The following is a 5,673-nucleotide window of genomic DNA, read 5'->3' as shown; positions in this document are numbered from 1 at the left end:
AAGCCCCAAAGGCAGGCCTGGACCCACATGACCACAAAAAACAGGAAAAAAGAAAGAAAAAAAGAAGAAAAGGAAGGAAGGAAGGAAGGAAGGAAGGAAGGAAGGAAGGAAGGAAGGAAGGAAGGAAGGAAGGAAGGAAGGAAGGAAGGAAGGAAGGAAGGAAGGAAGGAAGGAAGGAAGGAAGGAAGGAAGGAAGGAAGGAAGGAAGGAAGGAAGGAAGGAAGGAAGGAAGGAAGGAAGGAAGGAAGGAAGGAAGGAAGGAAGGAAGGAAGGAAGGAAGGAAGGAAGGAAGGAAGGAAGGAAGGAAGGAAGGAAGGAAGGAAGGAAGGAAGGAAGGAAGGAAGGAAGGAAGAAAGAAAAGAAAGAGAGAAAAAAGAAAAGTGGGAAAACAATGTGATTACATGGCTCAGAATTTTTAGGTCAGCATGGAATATTCCATTGTTAGATTTAAAAAGATCAATACTCTTAAGTTATAAATTTAGAGGAAAAAACATCTTATTTCTGATCAACATTTTTTTATAACACAGACTAAATGAGATCACGGAGATTCAAGAATTTTAAGAAAGAAGGAAAAAAAGGCATTAAAGAAAAAAAGAATGACATCAAAAATTTACCAGAAAGAAAAGTATGTGTGTCTGTGTGTGTGTGTGTGTGTGTGTGTGTGTGTGTGTGTTTATGCGCGCATGCACGCGTGTGTGTCTTAATGAAGAAATGAGTTTCATGTAGAGATCACAAATCCAAAGAGCCACTCCTGGACAAGAAATCATCTGTAGTATGATGATATATCTAAGAATCAAAACTATTAATGTAGTAAAAATTTGAAAAAGTATTGGTTGAAATGGGAAAGAGCTGTAAGTGACAATAAAAAAAATTAGCATTTCATTTGGCTTCAAAAAGAGGCATCAATTTTTACAAATACTACATGACCCAATGATGTAAAAATATAATTTAAAAAATGAACTGATCCTTAATGTCAGATATTCTTTACTACTAAAAATAACATAAAAGTTAAAAATAGAAAGACTTACCATGTTCTTAACTAGAAAAACAAATAACAACTATCTCAAAATTAATATAGAATTTTACTATAGTTATAATTTGAGACTCAATATTAATGGTGAAATCAATATTAAGTTAAAAATACGTTTAAATATAGACAAGAACATTATGAAAGTAGAATAATAATCACAATCACTTTGCCTTATCAATTGTTAAAATAGAATTATAAGCACATGTACCTTGGGATATTTACTAAAGAAGTTTAACTGCAATATCTTTTACAGTTATAAAACATTAGAAGTTAAGCATATACCTATCAGTAGTGGAATGGTTGGATAAACTGAGCTTCAGCAATACCATTAAATAGCTTTATACCAGTTGATTCAAAGAGATTTCTAAGTATGGTTGAAGGAAGAAAGAAAGGTAGCAGCATATATAATATGATCTCATATAATAAAAAATGACCAAAATTTTCTACATATTAATATTTTTAAATAATAGGGGCCTATAAAAGGCTATGAAAAGATTCACGGGAGATCATTAGAGAGGAGTTTGGAAGGAATTTCAAACAAAAAGAAATTTAAAAAATATATAATTTTTTAAGTCATGGACTCTATACTGAAGAGATATAAAGTCTTACGAGGTAGTTACCATTTTATGTAGTATTTCTTCCTACAAGTAGAAATACTTTCAAATGCTATGTCTTTATTTTCCATACAAACTGTTTGCCTTTTGAGTTTTCATCTCCTGTTCCTGGCAAGGAAGAAACCTGTCTTTTTCAAGGCCGCAGGTTAGCAGATGAACAGGGAGCCTGTAGCTGTGTAAGTTTCCACAGATATTTTTGGTCTTAATCTCAGTCTACACCTCTGATACAAAATGCCCATGGATGAGAAAGTTTTCTATTTTTCATGAATTATTAATTACCTTTTCAGAAAATTCTGACAGCTCTCAAAGTGATATGAGCTCACATAGACCCATAGTTTTGTGAGTATTTTTTTCTTTTGTTATGAGTTCACAATTAAAGTCCTTGCAGGATAAAGTTAAAATCTTGTCATAACCTAGCAATTACAAAAAATAAAGAAGAAAAAAATTTAAATTACATTACTGAAATATTCATTGTTTTATTTTCTTTTGTCTCATGGAAATGTTAATATTTTATAATAAATGAGGAACTGACATACATAAATATGTACTTAGTACAAAAGAAAGTATTTTGCTTTATTGTAAAAATTAAGTTCTTTCTAATCTAAGTTATTGAATTGAGGCAAAAAATAACATTTGAGTGTTTTTGTTTTATTTTGATATAGATTATTCTCAGTGTAGATATTTGTTCTCTTTAAGCAAATGAGTTTTTTGCCTTAACAAGTCAGACCCCGGAAAACACCAACAGCAACTTTTAATTTATTTTACACTGAGTATTATTACCCAGATTTACTATCAAAGTAATTAATGGTAACAGCTGAACATAATATTCAGCTAATAAATGTGATGCTTTATAAGCCACAGAGGAGTAAAATGTAATGTGTTCCAAGGTTAGGAATAAAGACCAATCTGGGAAAATTTACTGCTGCACTTGTATTAAGTATCGTGGGTATGAATCCTGTTTCTCCTCCTTTATCTCAGATACAAAGTAATTGCTGCTGGTGTGATTTTTTTTATTTTTTATTCTGTAAACCTCCCTTTTATAGAAAATATAAATTTAATCAAGGAAGATAAGCATATGCGTCACAAATAGTTTGGGTTGCTTATTGTGGAGCTCATTTCTATATTTAAAAGCATATAAATTGTAGAGAATTTTATTTTCAACCCTGTCATTTTAAAACACAGGAGTCAAATATTGAAACAGTATCTTAGATTCCTGATGCATAAGCCTGAGTTCTAACTGACAAAAAGCAAACCTTAGTTTAATTCAAACTTTATGTTTTAAGCCCATTTTAAAATATAACTAAGACTTCTTGTGCATAGGAGTGGTTCTTTCTGTCTCTTCCTGACATACACACATATACTCATGCACATTCTAACAGCGACTGTTCTCTTCTACAACCTTTGTAGGTCTCAGTAAACTCAATTCCAAACTTTTCAAGGCCATTAAAACTCAAAGTTGGAATAGTTCAACCTGAATTATGATGCTCTATGGTCCTTGAAGTCCAAGCAAGCATTTAGAGTTTATTTGGAATTTCCTAAAATGTCCTTAGCCACATATCTCTAAACCAGAAATAATTGTTCCTTCTTTTTCATTTCATTCCATAGGACTTAGCATGTACCACTGTGCTATTTATGTTGGCAACCTTTTGTTTATATTAAGTTCATTCTCTGAGGAGACTTTTCCCATATTTATTATCTAGTAACTAAATCCAGTAGCACCTTTTAAAAAGAAGCCTATCAATAAACATTTGCTAGACATTTAGTTGAAGTCTAATATCTGAATTCACAAGAAAAAAGAACAATAATATAGTATTTCAGTGTACTTTTCATCTTTCCCTCATTAATAAAATCCCCAAATACATGGAATGTGCATTTCCTAATATTTTTTAGAAATGGTGTCTGCATGCTCTTTCTTCTTTCTTAGTGATTTTTCTATTAACACATGGAATAATTTAGATGAACTTAAAATCTGTGCCTTGTTGAGCATCATTTAGCAAGTGTAGCTTTAAGCAAAGTGAACACTTTTCTAAAGGAACTGCTTTAAAAAATTCTCTAGACTAAATCAAGAAGAATCCCTTAGTCTTTTATCTGACACAATGACAGATTCACTGAACACATCATTATTTTTTAGTGAGGAATTATTTCAGTTTCCCAATCATCCAGGTCCTAAAGCTAAAGATATGTGCACTGAGATCAATTTACAAAATGCCAGGAGACTCTTTTTGTGATTTTGATGCAATGGTGAACACTGCCTGCCATGTACACATTGAATATATAACCCAAGAGGTCTTAAAGTGTAGTGACTTCTCCAGAATCTCTTTTGAGACTCTTTTTAGTTATCCCCTGCCTCTCCAAAAAACTTTTAATATAGAATATGCCCTTAAAAACTAACACATTGAACTTAGTTCTGATTTAGGTATAATACATTCAACCAACAAATAGCTAATGAGAATCTATTATGTACCAGGTACCATGTCATATGTCAATGCAGATTCAAGCAGGACTTTATCTGTACTCTCCTGCTTAGGCAGGAGAAGGAGGGAACAGACCGTAAGTGCATAAATTTGAGTAATATAATTTTAAATAAAGATTAGTGCTTCGAAGCACTGACTGCAAGGGAGAGTGAATAGCTGGTCGAGAGTAGCATTTTCAATATTTTGCTCAGGGAATTCTCTGAGGATGGGGTATTTTAGCAGAGACTGAAATTTAAAATTTGGAAACAGGAAGAAAAGCCAGGCAAAGAGATTAAGATACAGAAATTTGTGATATAGGAGGAAGATTAAAAAACTAGAAGTTACTTGATAAAAGTATGTCAAGGTTTTTTTAAGACTTTCAATTATCTTTTAGTTGTCATAATCTCAACTATCAACAGATACCCAAGAATCATCAGATATTTGATGAAAGTCTCTCATTAAGAGAGAAATACTAAACTAAACAGAAAAAGGGAGGAAATAGAGCATATCCAGATAGTACCAGGAGTAGAAGTCCTCAGAAAAAATCAGCTGGTACTCTCAGATAATTCGAAAAAGATATTGCATCCAAAAGACATATACAAACATTTTAACACTATTTGGTTTATAAACTATGGAAATGTATTATAATAACAAAGATGTAACTAATTAAGAAATGTCTTTGTATAATATATTAATAATCAGGTAGTCTTGACTTGTTAAAAATAGAAAGGATTCTGAGAAATTGTGGCAAAAAAATGACAAAACAATAAGAAATAAAACAAGACAGTTCTGAATCATTGGCTTTTTGATATAGAGAATTTTCTGATTATCAACTAAAGTACTATGACACCAATTAACTGTAAAAGCAATACACCCTTATATAAAAATAAAATCTGGAGGCAAAGTGGGTTTCCTAAGGGTCAGCTTGGTCCCATGATTCTTGTTTCTTTGCACTGTTGTTTCCTTGAATGTGCCTTTTTGCTCAGGATAGAGTCAGATTTCCCTGAGTCAGAGCTGTATGAGCAGAGGTTTTCCTAGGAAGAAGGATAGCGGGGATGGACACTGAAAAGTACACTGAGGCTATTCATTATGGCCTCCCCATTACACTGGAATGTTGTTAGTGTACAAAGCATTCAAGCATATGCTACTACTGTCCTAGCACAAAGCAGTCACTTAAAAACTACCAGTTCACTAACCAAATGAATGAATGGCAGGTGTGATTGACAGAGAGACTACATATAAGAATTGGTGAATTGATGTTAGAAGAAAACAACATTCTAAAAATTCATACTTGAATATAAATTTAGACTGAAGGACCAATATGTTTGTACTTGTACAGACTTTCTTGCATTCTGTAGGATGGAATCCTTGGTTCTTGAAGCCTGCTGGTAGCCTGTGAAGCATGGCAAGAGAAACTTTAGAATGGAAGAATCTCTGGTGGTGACTCACTTGAAGAGCTATTTTAGTATTCCCAGTTAATGTGAGGTTTCATAAAGCCAGTACATGCCTTCTTAAATGTCTTTCTACCTCTCAGAAATGGCATTTAAAAATCAAATTTTTTTCTTTCTGTCTTTCT

This window comes from Pteropus alecto, unplaced genomic scaffold (assembly GCF_000325575.1).
Source record: "Pteropus alecto unplaced genomic scaffold, ASM32557v1 scaffold5, whole genome shotgun sequence".
Taxonomy (NCBI): Eukaryota; Metazoa; Chordata; class Mammalia; order Chiroptera; family Pteropodidae; genus Pteropus; species Pteropus alecto.
Note: the sequence above shows the minus strand (reverse complement) of the source record.